The following is an 18,571-nucleotide window of genomic DNA, read 5'->3' as shown; positions in this document are numbered from 1 at the left end:
TGCAACCTACACCACAGCTCACGGCAACACCGGATCCTTAACCCACTGAGCAAGGGCAGGGATCGAACCTGCAACCTAATGGTTCCTAGTCAAGATTTGTTAACCACTGCGCCACAACAGGAACTCCGGAAAATAAATTTCTAAAACTTCCATTGACAATAGCATCAAAAAACAAAAATACTTATGAATGCATTGAACAAAAAATATGTAAAATACATACTAAATACTACTGTACTGAAAACAAAATATTTCTGATAGAAATGAAAGAGTAGCTGCCTAAATATATAGATACATCATGTTTCTAAATGGGAAGAGATGGATGGGAGAGAATTGGCAAGATGCCAGTTCTTCACAAATAGATCTGTAGATTCAATGCAACCCCAGTTATAGCACCAGTCAGCGTTTTAGGCAGAAACTGCAGATTTATATGGAAATGCACAGGATCTGGGACATCTAAAGTGATCTTGCCAAAAATAAATAAATAAATAAAGTTGAAGGACTTATAATGAGACAGTCTCATGCAGAGTAAAGATCAACACATACATCAATGAAAACAAAATAGAGGGCACAGTAAAAGCTGCCCATTTATATGGTCCCTTGATTTTCAACACAGACACCAAAGCAACCCAACGGGGAAAGAACAGTTTCCACAGATATTTTTATGGAAAAAAAAGGAAGTTGACCCCCTCGCATAATACACAGAAATTCACCCAAAATCGATCCCGGACTTGATTATAAAAAATGAGACTTTTCAAACACTACAAAGGCAAATAGCTTTGTGACTTGGGAGTAGAGAAGTTTCTTCAGAACAGAAAGCAACAGAAACAAATGATTAATTGGACTTTGGCAAATTTTAAAACTGCTGCTTATCCCAAGAGGCCATTAACGAATCAAATAAGCAGACCGCAAGTTGGGAAAAATACATTTGTAAAGTATATTTTTGACAAAGGACTGATATTCTATTCAGGATAGTTAAAGAACTCATCAATAAAAAGACTACCCAGTTTTTTAAACAGGCAGAAGACGTGAACAGACGCTTCATGAAAGAAGACATGCAAGGAGCCAATGAGCATGTGTTAAAATGTTCAACATCATGCACCATCAGAGAAGTGCAAACTAAAACCACACTGAGGAGTTCCCATCGTGGCGCAGTGGTTAACGAATCCGACTAGGAACCATGAGGTTGCGGGTTCGGTCCCTGCCCTTGCTCAGTGGGTTAACGATCCGGCGTTGCCGTGAGCTGTGGTGTAGGTCGCAGACGCGGCTCGGATCCCGCGTTGCTGTGGCTCTGGCGTAGGCCGGTGGCTACAGCTCCGATTCAACCCCTAGCCTGGGAACCTCCATATGCCGCGGGAGCGGCCCAAGAAATAGCAACAACAACAACAACAAAAGACAAAAAAAAAAAAAACAAAAAACCACACTGAGATACTGCTTCACACCACCAGGGTGGCTCAAATTCAAAAGACTGGTCATTGAAGTGTGGAAGAATCGGAACTCTCATTTATTTTTGATGGGAATGTAAAATGGTACAGCCACTGTGGGAAAAGGTTGAGCAGCGCCCTCTCAAACGAATCACAAACTACCCTATACCAGCAGTTCCAGATCTTCATCCCAAAGGAAACATTGTCCCCCAAAACACTTACATAAGGATGCTCAGAGCAGCTTTTTTTATAATATCCAAAACCTGAGACCGTCCCAGGCACTTGTCAATAGGAATGTAGGTAAACGGTGGTATATTCATACGAGGTCCCATCACTCAGCAATCAGAAGGAATAAATCTAGACAACAATGATATGAATAAATCTCAGACATTTTGCTGAGTGAAAGAAGCCAGGCACAGAAGATTGCATACCTTTCTTCCGAACATAGAGGTTCTCAGCTGGGGGTGCTTTGGTCCCTCAGGGATATTTAGCCATGTCTGGTGACATTTTTGGTGTCACCCTGAGTGATGCAGATGCCACTACACTCTAGTAGCCAAGAAGCCAGGGATACTGATGAACGTGATTTAACTTATAGGACACCCCACGCAACAAAGAACTGTCTTGCTTCAAATTTCTAGAGCCAAGATTGAGAAGCCCTGCCCTCCCGTGACAGACAAGGCAGGGGTGTCTGCTTCTGCCATTTCTGTTCAACACTAGACAGGGGATCCTAACTATTGTAGTAAGTCAAGAAAAAGAAAAGGGAAAATATTTGGAAAGGAAGAAGTCACACTGTTTAATTTGAAGATATCACGACTGGATGATTATGTCAGCAAATGCTCAAAAGTCTATTGTTGAAAGTACTAGAATTAATAAGCATATTTAGCAAGGTCACAGGATTAAGGTTAATCACAAAATCAGTTGTGTTCCACATATCAGCCAAAGACACCAGGGCAATAAAATGATCAAAGCCGTACCATTTGTAAGAGTGTCAACAAATACAAAACATCCAAAAGTAATTTTAATGAAAGATGCGCGGGGCTTGATTGCCGTATACCACAAACATTGTTGGGAGAAAGCAAATAAGAACTAAGGAAGACAGCCCATGCTCAGGTGTCAGAGAAGTCAACATTGTTAAGATGTGACTTCTTTCCAGATAAACCAATAGATGGAATGAAATCCCTGTCAAAATGCCGGAAGTATATCTTTTGTAGAAATCGAGCAGCTGATCTTTAAATACATTTGAATTTCAAAGGACTGAGAACAGTTAACTGTCCTGAGAAAGAAGTTACCTTGTTTCAAGAATTATGACAAAGTACAGTAATCCATTCAGTGTAGTATTGGTGAAAAACAAACAGAAAGACCAGTAGTAGGGAGTTCCCATCGTAGCGCAGTGGAAACAAACCCGACTAGTATCCATGAGGATGCAGGTTTGATCCCTGGCTTCACTAAGTGGGTCAGGGATCTGGCATTGCCGTGAGTTGTGGCATAAGTCCCAGATGCAGCTCAGATCCCAAGTGGCTGTGGCTGTGGTATAGGCCAGCCAGGGAACAAGTGCAGCCCTAAAAAGCAAAAAAAAAAAACCAACATCAGACTAGAGTTCAGAAATAGATGTGCACTTACATAGTCGGTTGATTTTTTTTTTTTTTTTTTTTGAGTACCACACCTGCAGCACATGTAATTTCCAGGCTAGGGGTCAAATCAGAGCTACAGCTGCCAGCCTACACCACAGCCACAGCAACATGAGATCTGAACAGCAACTGTGACCTACACCACAGCTCATGCCAGATCCTTAACCCACTGAGAGAGGCCAGGGATAGAACCTACATCCTCATGGATACTATTCAGGTTTGGTACTTCTGAGCCACAGTAGGAACTCTGTATAGTCAGTTGACTTTTGAACAACTGCCTAGCAACCTAGTGGGGAATGGAAAGTGTCCTTCGAGACACTGTGCTTTGTCTGTCCCTCCCAGGTCAAAGGCCTGGTGGTCTTGATCACCTTACTCAAGCTAAGAGAACTAGGTGGTCTTTCTCTGGGTCTCACCTGCACCCCACACAAATATAGCCTCATTTCAGGTGGTTCACTGTTCCCTGGATGTAGCTCCTGGCCTTGGCACAGAGAGGGACACTGGTAACCATGCTGACATGCTTCCCCACCCTTTCTATTTCTTGGTGTATCCAATTAATCCATTTGGGAGAATAATGGAAATTGTCACCCCGTACAGTTTCTTGCCCTGGTGTGGTGGGGAGCTTCTCCTGGTCCTTGGCTGGTGAAACTGTCATTCCCAGACCCCCATTTAGTCATTTGGAGGGCACATCTAGGTTAACTGTCCCCAGGCTCTTGACTAGGGAGTCCATGCCCTCCTCTGCCACCCATCTTCCCCATTTTTGCCCTGTCTGAGCACAATTGCAGTCACTTCCCCTGCCTCACTTTGGAATCCTGCTGTCACAGGTGACAAAGTACATTATCTCAGTTCCAAAGATCTCTGCCAAATGGGGTTTGACGGCAAAGCACATGAGCAGATGGAAAAGAATCCGCAGTTCAGGGATGCCGGGAGCTCCTGCAGACCTGCTTCTCTCATCTTCCCAGCAGTAAATGACACCTTGCCTGACAGTCCAGACAGAAGCCGGGAGGGGGTGGGGGGCACTCGTCAAAGGTTCATCTGAGTTTTATCAACTCACAATCACATGCAGACTCTTGCAGATTGTTGTCTTATTTATGAACTTTGATGTTGTAACAATTCATTCTCAGCAGTTGCCCTGCATTTGTGTAGCATTTTTATTACTGCACAGCAGTGGACTTTGCTGCAGTCCTAAGCTCCGTGTCCTTAGATGACCGATTGGAACAAGCTTTTCCAGCATGTAGCCCTCACTACATCACACTACGATTGGGCAGCAGAAACTGAGTCGTTGAAGGAAATAATTGATAAATTGGATCCATGAAACTTTCAGCCATTAGGAAAAAGAAAAGACAAGCCACAGATTGGGAGAGAAGTGTGGTGTCTGTGTGTGCGTGCATGCGTGCATGGTGTGTGTGTATACATGTACATATTACACCCAGGATATGCAAAGAACAACTCAGTAGTATAAAAAAAAAAAGACAATTCATGTTTTTAAATGGGCAAAAGACTTGAACTAACATTCTGCCAAAGGATAGAAGTGATCGATAGACATGACATGATGCTCAACATCGTCAGCCCTCAGGGAAATGCCAATCAATAGCACTGCATGACCACAGGAATACTCCTTAATGATGGCCAAAAATGAAAAAGTGTTACAGTACCCAGGGTCGGCAAGGATGTGGAGCACCTGGCATTCTCATTGCTGGTGGGAGTGCGGGATGGGAGAACAGTCTGGAACTCTGGCCGAATACTATGATGTTAATCCTCTTCCTGCCCTCCGTGGCCACAGACGCCACAAAGTGGGTGCCTCCTACAGCAGGGCTGGCTGAAAATGGGCATGAGGTCATTTTGTTCTCCATGACCAGGCCCGGCCCACTTTGCACTCCTCTGCATTGCTCTCAGTAGGTGACTTAGAGTAGCTATGTCCACGCACCGTCCCCCACCCCATCCCTAATTTCCCCTTATCGCACACTGGGCTTCATTCTACAAGTGCTTCCATTACAGACCCTGCAAAGCTGGTTGGAGCTAGTTTCTTAAAGACTTTCCAGCCCTTGTTTTTATGTTAAAAAAAGGTGTTAAAACCCTTGCTTTGTAAAAATCTTATTGGAATATAGTCAACTTACAAAGTTGTGTTAATTTCAGGCATACAGCAAAGTAAATCAGTAATATGCGTACATATATCCATCCCTTATCAGACTCTCTCCCCACATAGGTTATTACACAGTTTTGAGTAAATGTCCCTGTGCTGTAAGTGAGCCTGTTACCTATTTTATATATAGCAGTGTGTATACATTAATCCCAACCCCTAATTTATCCCCCCCCCCCCCGCCTACTTTTGCCTTTTGGGAAACATGTTTGATTTCAAAATCTTTTGAGTCTGTTTCTGTTTTGTAAGCTCTATTGAATCATTTCTGTTAGACTCCACATGAAGGTACACGTTATGTTTTTTGATCCTAGCAATTTTTTTTTTTTGTCTTTTTGCCATTTCTTGGGCCGCTCCCACAGCATATGGAGGTTCCCAGGCTAGGGGTGGAATCGGAGCTGTAGCTGCCGGCCTACAACAGAGCCATAGCAACGCTGGATCTGAGCCTCGTCTGCAACCTACACCACAGCTCACGGCAACGCCGGATCCTCACCCCACTGAGCAAGGCCAGGGATCGAACCCACAACCTCATGTTTCCTATTCAGATTCGTTAACCACTGAGCCGCGACAGGAACTCCTGATCCTAGCAATTTTAATAGAGTGTTTTCTCCATTTACATCTCAACAAACTGTTCAAGTGCTAAGTTAGCACTTGATATTTGCTGATAGATCTTCAACATTTAGTTATCATTCCTAAGTACCATGAATGGTGTTAGATACAGCTGTATAGATTGAGCAAATAGAAAATTAATGCCTTATCATTGAAGCTCTAATTGTTGGGCCAGATCCTCTAGATCAAGCGGCTGCTCTTGTTTTCAGGAGCTTTGACACAAAGGGAAGTGATACCAGGCTCTCCAGTGGTTATTTCACAGGACCCACTCAAGAGATTGATAAGCAATGAAAGGGCCTAAGAAAACAGTCATTGAATCCAACGTCCCTCAATCTCCGCTCCTTTCGTTCTGAAATGTGGGTGGTTGCCACCTACTGACATCCTTTCTTCCTCTAGGACACACTTGCCCTCCAGGAGCTTGTAAGAAAACAGCCAACCTGCTTTGTAATGTAGGGTAAAATGAGAGTATCAACCAAAATTACTGCCTCAGGGAAATTGGAAGAAAAACCGGAAAATGAACAAAGATTTAGTGAAAAATGTAACACACAGGAGAATAAGAAAGGGAGTCTGGGGTACAATTGTAATTGATCATAGTTTGTTTTTTTTTTACAAAATTGGTGAATTCAACTAATTAGTATTTTATTGAGAATTTTCCTATTTAGGTCCAAAAATGAAATTGGCCTGTAATTGTCTTACAATTCTCTTACCTTGCTTTGGAGCTAAGTTTATACCAGACTTGTTGAAGGGGTTAGAGCAGCTTTCCTATTTTGTCTTCAACGTTGCAACCTTGTGAAGTGTTCCAGGGAAGGTTGGGAGGGAGGGGCTGCAAAGGGGCACCAGGGAGGTTTTGGGGGTGATGGAGACGGTCATTTGCCCTGACGTGAGATGGATACAGGGATGGATATATACCCTAAAAGTCGTCAACCACAACTCTTAAAATGTGATGACAAGTTTATTGCATGTCAGTTACACCTCAGTAAAGCTGTTAAAAAAACCCAACCTCACACTTAGGCCTGGGCTCTGTGCTTGGGCTCTGAAACATGGGGGCTGTGCCCTGGATTCCCCATGACTGGACCTGGGGATGCGGCCAATGCCATTGCCTGGAGAACAGCACCAGGCAGGGCGACCCTGACACTGTCCAGAAGGACAATCAAGGACATCTCCTCTGCAAAGTGATGATTTCCACTGGAATAGTTTCTGGAGAGAGACTGAACCTTCACGTGCTTTTTCATGGGCTCCTTCCCGGGAGTCCTGAGGGTCTAAGGTTCTACCCACCAATGACTTCAGGGTTGGTTTGAAGGGGGGCACATTGCCTCCATGTCTCCTCAGCAGGTTCTGCTGTGGTTGTAGGGACCCCAGCAGCCCCATCACGGCTAACACTGGACAGTAGTGACAGCAGAAATGATGGTGCAATGCTTTCAGGATCCTTGGACACTCAGCCTGTAGGAACATATGGGGAAAGAGAAGAGGTTTTATTTCCTTCAGCTTTCCCTGTGGCTCCAGATGAATGTGCCACTCCGGGACACTTAATGATCTGAAGTCACAACCCTGAACTTCTTTAAGACGGACGTCCCAAGCCAGGCTTCAACAATTTAAAGTGGGAATGGAGCAAGAGACAGAAAGAACGCTTCTCTGGTCTGACTGCGATGACAGAGGCGTTAGAGATGAAATTTGTATTTGATGCCCAGAGAGGGGTTAGGCTATTGCTACAAGTACAATGCTTGAGATACTGCCTAGGTGGGTAATGTCACTTGACAGGTGTCTTACAACCACCGGAAAATAATAGCAAAAGCACATCCCTGCAGAGTGACTCAGTGTTCCACCTGGTCTCCGGAGAAAACTGCTCTCAGTCGGCAGGACAGCAGTCAGGAAAGCAGGTGAGCTTGAGCTGCCGAGAATTTCTCAAAAACGTTTCCCTGATAAAAATCAGCATTCATGCTTTTTAAAATAAGGCCTAAAAATAGGGGAAAAAAAGGAGTCTTCCTGTTTTGTGTTTTCCTCCATCTCAGCTTAGGAAGAGCTGCTGGCCAAGCCCTGGCCTTTAACTGGGAGAGGATGGCATTGCCAAGTCCAGCAAGGCAGGGATGCCTGCGGCCCACCCTGGAACTGGCAGGGATGGCCCTGTGCTCACCTGGTCAGAGCAGATCCCATGGTGGACCCGTGACAGCCGGACCAGCAGGCCACATGCATCCACGTGGCCCACGGTCTTCAAGCTGGACTGTCCCCAAATTCCTCCACTGAGGGGGCGTGGCTGCTGCCTCCTCCGGTGGGGAACGTAGCCTGTCCACCTTCCTTCCGTGAGTCACACGTCCTCAAGATGAAACGACAAAAATCAATCAGCCAAGGGAGACACATCAGGAGACACAGTGCCCATGATATTCCCAGAAACCCCAACCCTAGACGACAGAGCACTCCCCACCAGACGCAGGAGTAGTCGTCTGGAGAGGAAATGATGTGCCTGCCTGCAAAAGGGCAGGTTAACTCTTCCACCTGGAGAAATGCCATCCACTCTTACCTTTCCTATAGGAATCCTTTCCAGCCTGTGTCAGCTATGCCAAGCTTATCACCAGTTCCGAAAAAACTGCCAGTGAGGTCACCCAAGGACAGTTACCTGAGGTCAGTCAAATCCACACACAGAGAACTGAAGGTCCCGGTCACCACTTGGACTTGACCTCAGAACAAGGACATGGTCACCCCAGCATGTTGGTCTGTAGATAGAGAAAGGCACCTTGGGAAGAAGGCGGTCCCCAGACTCCAGCCCTCCTGGAGGAGCTCTTGGGTGGATGGGGAACTCTTGAAGGTCCTTGAGGGGCTAATGCGATCATGAAATTCATGAGAGTGACGCTAAGGCCAGCATGAAGCTGGTCCCCCACATCAAGAGCCTTGACGACCAACATACGTCGTGTCCTTCCTTCTTGATTTAAAAGTGTGTGTGGTGCCCTAAGAAATGTTTTTTTTCAGCAGAAGTCTCCCCTGAAAATTAAGATTGATGTTAAAAATCTAGTCCTTTAGGAGTCCCCGTAGTGACTCATGAAACTGACTAGTGTCCATAAAGACTTGGGTTTGATTCCTGGCCTTGCCCAGTGGGTTAAGGATCCCGAGTTGCCATGAGCTGTGGTGTAGGTCACAGACATGGCTCAGATCCCCCATTGCTGTGGCTGTGGTGTAGGCTGGCGGCTACAGCTCCAATTTGACCCCTGGGCTTGGGAACCTGCATATGCCACCGGTACAGCCCTAAAAAGACACATACACAAAAATCTACTCCTCTAAAAGCTTCTAAAGTATGAGTATGAGCATGTATGTTCAAATCGGTAGATCTACATATCTTTTGAATTTTTTAAAATTGTAGAGTTGACAAATATACTTAATTTACAAAACTGGAAGTTTTCTTGATTTTGGTAAAAACATGGAACAGGGAAACCCCAAGACCAAAATATCAGGGGTGAGAAATTTCTAGAAGTAAATCTACAAAAATATTACCTTAGAAGAAGTTGTAACTAAGTCCTGTTTTCTCAGCCAGAAACTAATGTATTTGGGGCCAGATAGTTCTTTGTCGAGGGGGCTCTTCTCGGCATGGCAGGATGTTAGTGCCACCCTTGACCTCTGCCCCTAGATGCCAGGAGCCCTTCCCCTTCCTCCTTGGCTGTGACAACTAAAAATATTTCCAGACAAATGTCCCCTAGGGGGCAAAACTGTCACTGGATGAGAAGTACTAAATTAGACATATCTTCTCTTTCATGCACATTCTGTCTGTGTGGTGCTATAATGCTCCAGTCATGTTCTATTTGTTTCCAGAAAGGGAATAGCCATATAAATTACTTCCCATGCTGTTATTAATTTACATCCTTTTAAAAAAGCTGATAAGCTTTGGGAGGGGAAAAAAAAAAAAGAAAGGGAAACTTAGGTCTGGCCGACTTCAGAGTCTCTGATATGAGGCTGGGAAATCTAAAGGCAAATCATTCTACCCTGTTTCTGGAAAGGCTAAAGGGGAAAAAACATTTGCAATGTATTTTTCACAAGAGGCTTTGTGAGCAGCTGTAACAATGAAAGCCCCAGATGCTATTAGATGAAGGGCAGGTCTTACAGTTCAATCCTGTTCAACTCAAAGGGAAAGATGCAGCTTCTATTTTAGAAAAATAAAGGGTAACTTCAGTGTCTGGAGACTTCACGGGTTTGATGCCCGGCCCACAGGGCACTCAGGAGCTTGGGGTCCTAAACACGGGCTGCAGTTGTGCCCACCTGTCTTTGGTGCCCCACCTTCCTCTGCAGACAGATGTGTGTTTCTGACACGCAGCTGACATGTGACTTGAGATTCTCCTTCCACGTCCCCCGAGTGGGTGCCTGGGCTGGGAGCAGGGGAAGGACACTGCCTCCGAACTGTCAGGGATCATGTTATCAGCTCAGTGACAAGACCTTCCCACTCCATCAGTGAGTGACTGGGCGGTGGCAGGAGGCATTTCTACTGTTTCTCCACTGCTCTGTCTCTGACACTGGGATGGGACCAGGGGACCCCACTGAGTTTAAGCACCCACCTTGCCATTTACAGTCTCTAAGCCAACAGCATCCACTTTGGGGCTGCTGATCCCCAGGAGGACACTGCTCTCTTAGGAGGTCACACTTGATGGCACCTGGCAATCTTTTCTGATTGAAAAACACAAGGAGGACCCGCAATGAGGGGGAACAGCTGCATGTTCTTATCTATGTTTTAGGAAAGAGGAAGCACAGGCTCGGAAAATTAAATGGCCAACTCAGAACCTCAAGCAGGGAAACGTCTCATTTCCAAAGCCCCATGATTTCCACCATCAAGCTCTGTCTTCCTGGCAGATGGTGGCCCAGTGCCAGGAATGGGAGTTCACCATTGTTCTGGCAGCTGCATGCTTACCTTCAATCAGGTCTAAACTGGCCTCCTTGTAGTCTTTTTATTCTCTTGCTTCAGACAGCACAGTTCCATCTCTTGGGCCTGGCCATGCTCCCTGAAGCAAGAGAATAAAAAAGGCAGATGAAAGCCTCTGGTCCAGAAGGGCCTGCCCCCTAAACCCCCTGAACCCACAGGCCAACCCAGGACCCCCACCAGCCTCAACTGCCCTCATTTGAAGATCACAAACAGGGCTTCCTTTTGCTGCTGGCAGCATCTCTCCCCTTCCTGGGTCCAGAGGACCTCAGGTTGGAGGATACCACCACGGGGCTCCCATCAACTGTCCCAGATGAGCTGGGCCCATTCACTGGCTGCCTCACTAACAGCACACACTCCCTTCCCCTCTTGAGGGGCTTCCCGCCCCAAGTCCACGCTGGATAAACAGAGTAATTCTGTGCTGCTCTCCAATTTACTGAAAGAAACATCATGAAATCAGGATGCCCCACTTCACTGGGAATACCTGCTGGCTCCTGAGAGAGCCCTTAACCTCTGAGCATCTTTAGGTGACCAATCACAGCTCCCAGCTTCTTCCCCCACCTCTCAGGCCTCGCAGGGCCCTGGGCTCTTAGAGCAGATGCTCGTGGCAGCCTGGGGTGGCCGTGGGATTGTGCTTTCTACAGAGCTGGGCAGTCTGGATAGGATTGACCCGCGCCCCCAGCGTCGAGACCACACCACGTGACCAAACCTAACTGCCACACCAACGGCCACCAACCACCCTACCAAAGTCATAAAAAGCCTGACTCTCACCTCTGGGCCCCCTCACAGCTGTCCTCCTCTGCAGGTCGACTCCGCCCACCACCCGCCGCCACGCCCACCGCCAGACTGTCCTCAGCCCCGCCCCTCCTTCCAGGGTTCTCGGGCCACGCCCCCTGACGCCGCAGCTAAGCCCCGCCCCCAGCTCAGCCGCGCCCTCAGCCTCTTGCTCCACATCCCTGCAGCGCTGGCCGGCCAGACTCGCCTGTCTTAGGGCATTGCAAGCGCTTCATTACGTTGAACCCAGGAGGAGGACGCAGCTCAGACGCACTTAGCCCAGTGTTTTCCCTTCTTGTCAGTTTGAGGGAAGGGACGGGCAGAGAGAACAGGGAAACTGCCCACCTGGCGGGTGCTCAGTGTTCCGTCACGAGAAACGGAGGCCCCTGTGACCCCCAGAGGCCCGTGGCCGGTAGCAACTCGTCCGAGGGGGGCCCTGGTCAGAGGGGAACCTCATCCCGGCCACCCCGCCCCCGTGCCCACCATGTTCCTCTTCCCATTTGTTCGCCCACGTCCCCACGTGACAAGGACTGGGAATCATGCAGTGCTGAGACCCAGACTGGGCGAGGCTTCGCGATGCTTCAGATGCTGGAGGCAGCCCTGCCCGAGGCAGGAGGCTTTGAGGGGAGGTCAGGGAACCAGGCCTGGGTGGAGGGCGCTCCAGGGTTAAAAGCACCTGGAAGTACCCAGTGTGAAGGTGGGAGCTGCAGGCTGGGTGTGAACCGGCCAGTGCCCTGGGGGCAGGGGAGTCACCAGAGGCTGTCCTGGATGGACCCTGATTGCTGCTGAGTGGAGAAAGAGCCCCCAGGAGGTTAGAGTCACATCTTGGCCTTTCCTGGTGACATCTCTAGAGACAGTGAACCGGGCAGGGACCCTCGATTGAGGTAAGGAGAAAGGGAGGTGGGCGTGGAGACTGCCCCCAAAGTGCACGTTTCCAGGACCTGCTCCTCCCCTCTCCCATCTCAGAACCTCTGGGCCATCTCTTCCTCCTGCCTGACAGCCTTTAAGAACCGTCTCCCACCCCAACGCCTCCAGCCTGAATGCCTTTGCTTGCAGCTCACATTACTCTTACTGAAGAATGAAAACACGTTTCTTTGCTATCCTCCCTTCTGAAAGGTTTCCTCATAAAGTTACTTACAGCTGCAAGTAATCCTTTATTGTCTATCCAGGAGCTAAGTTCTCTTATATTTTATTTGCATCCTATAGTAAATGTGATACAAACACATTTTCTAGTTGCTGCTCAATGGCCAGAAAACATTTCGTTTGTGGCTAGGAATCTTTAGGTATAAAATGTGCCATTCTTGACTGTAGTATCTAAAAGCACATGAAACTGGAAGTGTCTTTGCAGAACATAGACTAACACACACCTGAAAAAACCCATCTAATCAGGCATAAAAACTGCATAGTCTCGTTTACATGATGTATGCAGTATCTATATTTTTAACAAGCCACACAGAAAAATCCACTTCATTACTTTATAATCTTCCTGAATCACTATAATCATACTTAGTGTGGTAATTAAGAGCAAGGGAGTGAGGAGAGGTATACAGGTAGAAAAACCTCTATTCGCGTTTCCCTCTGCTACCTACCAGCTATATAAGTAAGTGCAAATTAGTTCACTTCTGTAAATGTCTCAATCCAAGACCGGAAAGATGAAGGCTGGCCAGGTGGAAAGTGCTGCTGATGGCCCAGAGGAAAGAGGGGTGGGGGTGTGGGATGGACATCACCTAAGCAAGTTAGGATGGGAGTTTGCTTGTGCTGGTGTAGCGGAGAGTGAACGGGGTAAGGGAAAAGTTGAAAGAAGAGTCGTTTTTGGCCAACCATTCCGTGGGTGGGAGAAACTAGAAGCAATGAGAATGAGATGGAGGCCTGGGTAAAACAGGTGACAATTTTTTTTTTTTTTTGTCTTTTTTTGCTATTTCTTCGATCGCTCCCATGGCATACGGAGATTCCCAGGCTAGGGGTCTAATCGGAGCTAGAGATGCCGGCCTACACCACAGTCCCAGGATCCTAGCCGCATTTGTGACCTACATCACAGCTCACAGCAACGCTGGATCCTTAACCCACCGAGCGAGGCCAGGGATCAAATCTGCAACCTCATGGTTCCTAGTCGGATTTGTTTCCACTGCACCATGATGGGAACTCCTACTAATTTGCTTTTAACAAAGCAGTGTTTTGTTTGCATGGCCAGTTATCATTTATACACTTCATAGCCTTATTTTAATATCCCTTTGACAGGTTTGACAGGTCCTGAGCTTTTGTTGAGCTGCAGCCCTGCAGACTTCCTTCCACAGCCACTCCCGCTGCACCCAAACGTGAAGCAGATGGAAGGACGACTGCAGCACAAATGGAAATGCTAAGTAAGGTCCATCACTCAACGCAGTTCAGGACACTGTCTTTAGAATTCAGTTGAAAAGGGGGAAAATATCTCCTAAAAAGAGCGCCATTTTTCTTTCTTCCTATTTCTAACATTAGTGGTTTTAATCCACATTTTTTGGTGACTTCTGTCGGGGCACGACACATCACAGAAGTGAGTACCACTGAGCATTGTGCAAACAGCCCCTTCGAGCTAAAAGAGATGGACACCAGTGTGGTAGGACAGATGAAGTCAGGAGAGCCTGACTTGGTCTGTTTCATTCACTGTCCTATCCCCAGAATAGTGCCTCTTATATAGTGATTTCTCTGTATTTATTTATTAAATGAATGGAAATAGACACGAACTAGGAGTTTCTGCTGTGGCACAGTGGCCTAAGAATCCCACTGCAGTGGCCCTGGTCCCTGCAGAGGTGCAGGTTCCATAGAATAGAATGGAATATGGTATAAGTATATTTAACTTTTTGGGGGGTTTTGGGGTTTTTTTTGCTTTTTTTTTTTTTTTTTTTTTAGGGCCACATCTGGGGCATATGGTGGTTCCCAGCCTAGGGGTCGAATCAGAGCTATAGCTGCCAGCCTATGGCACAACCACAGCAACACAGGATCCAAACCACGTCTGTGACCTACACCACAGCTCACAGCAACACTGGATCCTTAAGCCACTGAGCAGGCCAGGGATCGAACCTGCAACCTCATGGTTCCTAGTCGGATTTGTTAACCACTGAGCCATGACGGGAACTCCGATATTTAACTTTTTAAAGAAATCACCGAACTGGTTTCCAGTTGTACCACAGTACCTCCCCACCAGCAGTGTAGAAGAGTTCCAGCTGTGAAACGTCCCTGCCAACACCTCTCTTCATTTTAGATGGTATAGAGTTGGCTCTCATTGTGGTTTTAATTTATTTGCACTTTCTTAATGACTACTGATGGTGAGCATCTTTTATTCTGCATTTTGGCCATATTTCTTGTGAAATATCAGTTCATGTCTTTTGCTCATTTTAATTGAGTTGTTTGTACTATTTTTGAGTTGAAAGAGCTCTTTGTGTGTTCTGGATACAAGAGCAGGACTGCTCTTGATGAATTATCTTTGTTTTCTTTCATCTGAGAATGTCTTCATTTTACTTTTATCCCTGAAAGATATTTTCATATTTTCACTGGATGTAGAATTTTGGGTTGGCAAGCTCTTTTCTTTTGTATTTTATTTTATTTTTTGTCTTTTCAGGGCCCCACCAGCGGCCTATGGAGGTTCCCAAGCTAGGGGTCCCATTGGAGCTACAGCTGCCAGCCTATGCCAGAGCCACAGCAATGCCAGATCCAAGCCACGTCTGCGACCTACACCACAGCTCACAGCAACGCCGGATCCTTCACCCACTGAGTGAGGCCAGGGATCAATCCTGCCACCTCATGGTTCCTAGTCGGATTCGTTTCCACTGCACCACGACAGGAACTTCCTCTTTTTGTATTTTAAAGCTGTAGTTCTGCTGTCTTCTGGCCTTCTACGTTTCTCCTGGGAAATTCATGGATATTAGAATCATTGTTTCCCTGTATGTAATTTGTGCTTTTTATCCCCTGGCTGCTTTCAGTGATTCTTTCATTATTTTTGGATTTTAGAGGTTTAATTATTTGTTGAGGCATTCATTGCTGACTTTGAAATTTTTCTGTGTGGAGTTTGCTGAGTGACTTGAATCAGTACATTTATGTCTTTCGCTAAATTTGGGAGGTTTTTTTGGCTACGCTTGGTGAAAAATATATTTTTCCAATTTCTCTCCTTTCCCCATGGGATTCCAGTTTTACTGTGTTAGATATTTAGCAGTTATCTACCTGAAACTCTGGAGTTTTTTTTGTTTGTTTGTTTGTTTTGTTTTTTCCTCAATCTTTTATCTCTCTATTTGGTGTGTCGGGTAACTTTTATTGTTCTATCTTCAAGTTTACTGACCCCTTCCCTTATCATCTACATTTTGATATTGAGTCGATCTAGTTGATTTTGTTCACTTTAGATATTATATTTTTTCAGTTCAGTAATTTTTAATTGGTTCCTTTTTCTATTTTCTGTTTTTCTGTTGAGAATTTGTATCATTGCATTCATTTCAAATGTGTTTACCCTGACCTTATGTAGCATAGATATAATCAACACTTTAAGGTCCTTGTCTGATAATTCCGTTTTGAGGTTGGCATTTTTTCCCCTTGAAAATTGGTCCTATTTTCCTGCTTGTATGTATGTCAAAATATTTTTGCACAGCGTCCTCTTATGTATGGTCTTATATAAGTCACTGAAGGATTGTTGATGTTTTGTGTTTTAGTAAGAAATCTATTCGGTTATGTTCAGACCATAAATTCTGTCTATTTTCTGTGGGTGATATCAATTAGAAAACATACACACGTGCATACCTTTCACTTGACTTTGAGAATGGCTAGAGGAATCAGCAATAATCCATTGATTTGTCTAGTCACTTCATCAATTTAAGATTCCTCTTCTTTATTCCCCCACCCTACTCAATTGCAGTATTACAATGAAAGGAGGAAAAAAATGTTCTCTTTTAGGTTAGCCTACTAAGAAATGCTTCCTTCAGTTCATTTCTGATCTCACCTGAAAGATTTAAAGATTTCCAGAGTCTTGAACACTTTTTTTCCAGCCAGGCTTAATGAGTTTATCCTGACAGATGATTTTATTTTTCTTTTGCCCTTCTCACTCATTTTTTTTTTTTAAACTCCATGGTGAATGTAATCAAACCTCAAGGGTACAGAATTACAATCACACAGTATTAATCAGAATCACTAACTTCCTAGCCACACTTCCATCCTGCTTGCCTTTTTAGTCTAGTTGCAAAGGCCCAAATGTAACCTCTGGCGTGTCTGTTCCTTACAAGCGCCCACCTGCTCTCTTGACTGATGGTCTTTCCCTCATTGTTCTCTCCTGACCACCTATGAGGACACAACTCGGTGCTTTTCCAAGTTTATCAAAGCTGTTACTATTTTTAAATTCACAACGGACAAGCACAATTGGATTTTGAACACATTCTAAAAATTAAATTATTGATGAAATGCTTGATGCTTACAAATGGTTCTTGCTAAACCAAACTGCCATAAACTTTACTCTTTCATAGCTATCAAATTCTTCTAATTATGTAAACAGAGACCACAGCTTTTCAATATCCAAGCTGGAGTTTGTGATTTAACACTTTATTACACACTGCATATACTCTGAGAAGAAAACACTGTATTTAAATTGTGTTACTCAGAGAGAGAAAAATAATTTCCATTGTGTTCTCCTCCAGGTCCCTGTTTCAGACAGCTTCATGGGTCCCATTGCTGGACTCTGAGAGAGTTTGAAAGGAACATGAGCTATGTCATTGTCACCTTTTGAAAAAAATCTTGATAGTTTTAGAATATACTAAGCTGGAATTTCTTTGCATATTATGAAAATCATTAAGCCTATAGAACTTCTCTTGGGAGTATCTGGCAAAAGAGGCTTATCCTGCCGTTTGTTTTATGCTTATTAAACGGCTCGGAGGAATTACATTGGCAAAGAACTTTTAAAATTCATAGAAAGGACTACACTGCTGAAGTATTTTTAGAAAAAAAAATCATAAACTCAAAAAAATGATAAATTCAACTCAACAATTATCTACTAATAATCTCCCATAGGTTCTAATTATGTTAGCTCTAGGATAAATGCCCAAGAACTAGCCAACACAATATAGACCTTCCAGGATCTAGGAACCAATTAACAGATCATTGAGGAGTACATATGATTTGAGGGGAAAACCGAGCATAAATAAGAGCCATTAAAAAAACCCTACTAATTTGGAAAGATGCACTCATTCCACTGTAGCGTTGCCGTACAACGATGTAGCAGCATTATTTACAATATCCAAGATATGGAAGCAACATAAGTGTCCATCAACAGACAGATGGATAAAGAAGATGTGAGACATACACACACATTCTCTCTCTCACACACACACACCCTGGAATACTATTTAGTCATTAAAAATAATGCAATTTTGTCATTTTGCAACAATATAAGTGGAAATGGAAAGTAGTATGCTTAGTGAAATAATTGACAAAAGACAAATACTGTTTGATCACACTTATGTGTGGAATCTTAAAAAAATAAAACCAACTAGTGAATATTACAAAAAAGAAACAGTCACAGATAGAATGAAGTAGTGGTTGCCAGTGGGGAGAGGAAAGCAGGAGGGGCAAAATAGAGTTAGGGGAGTTAAGAGGTACAAACTCCTAGGTATAAAATAATTAAAATAAAAAGATATATTTCACAGTGCAGGGAGTATAGCTAATATTTTGTAATTACTCTAAATGGAGTATAACCTTTAAAAATTGTGAACCACTATGTTATACACTTGAAGCATATAATATTGTACTTCAACTGTACCTCAATACATTAAAAAAAAAGAAAAAGCAATGATAGATCCCTAACCAGAGTAGTCAGTGCTGCACTAGGCTGTCCAGGAAGACATAAATGATATTGAAAGATTAAAATGTAACTGCACACATTACAACAGAGACATAAACTATACAGACTTCCAGTTTATGTGATACTTTTGGCATTTTGGAAATTATGTGAAATTTTAATTTGATAAAGAAATCATTTTAAATGTATTTTATTGAAGTGTGGTTGATTTATAGTGTTGTGCTAATTTCTGCTATACAGCAAAGAGAGTCATTTATACCTGTATATTCATTTTCATATTCTGTTTTATTTTGGTTTATTATAGGATAT

General features: G+C 44.5%; 2 long non-coding RNA genes across 4 annotated transcripts; one reads left to right on the top strand and one right to left on the bottom strand.

The window, feature by feature from the left end:
* Positions 1-6,725: 6,725 nt before the first annotated feature.
* Positions 6,726-11,524, bottom strand: LOC146402727 (uncharacterized). Of its 3 annotated transcripts, XR_014807621.1 has the most exons (5): positions 11,168-11,346; positions 10,675-10,765; positions 8,404-8,500; positions 7,924-8,103; positions 6,726-7,232 (listed from the first exon to the last, which is right to left on the bottom strand). It is a non-coding gene; the product is annotated as an uncharacterized LOC146402727 (long non-coding RNA). The 3 variants fall into 3 exon arrangements; XR_014807622.1 differs by lacking the exons at positions 10,675-10,765; positions 11,168-11,346 and adding an exon at positions 11,455-11,524; XR_014807620.1 differs by lacking the exon at positions 10,675-10,765 and having other exon boundaries at positions 11,168-11,401.
* Positions 11,525-11,608: 84 nt separating this feature from the next.
* Positions 11,609-18,249, top strand: LOC146402726 (uncharacterized). The gene is made up of 2 exons (XR_014807619.1): positions 11,609-12,341; positions 13,696-18,249. It is a non-coding gene; the product is annotated as an uncharacterized LOC146402726 (long non-coding RNA).
* Positions 18,250-18,571: the final 322 nt, after the last annotated feature.

The sequence above is a fragment of the Sus scrofa genome, chromosome 6, assembly GCF_054392235.1.
Source record: "Sus scrofa isolate SSC_HxYL_T2T_F1_AM1 chromosome 6, Sscrofa_HxYL_maternal_Yorkshire_Landrace_v2.0, whole genome shotgun sequence".
In the NCBI taxonomy this organism is placed as follows: Eukaryota; Metazoa; Chordata; class Mammalia; order Artiodactyla; family Suidae; genus Sus; species Sus scrofa.
This window is presented reverse-complemented; position numbering and strand designations above follow the sequence as displayed.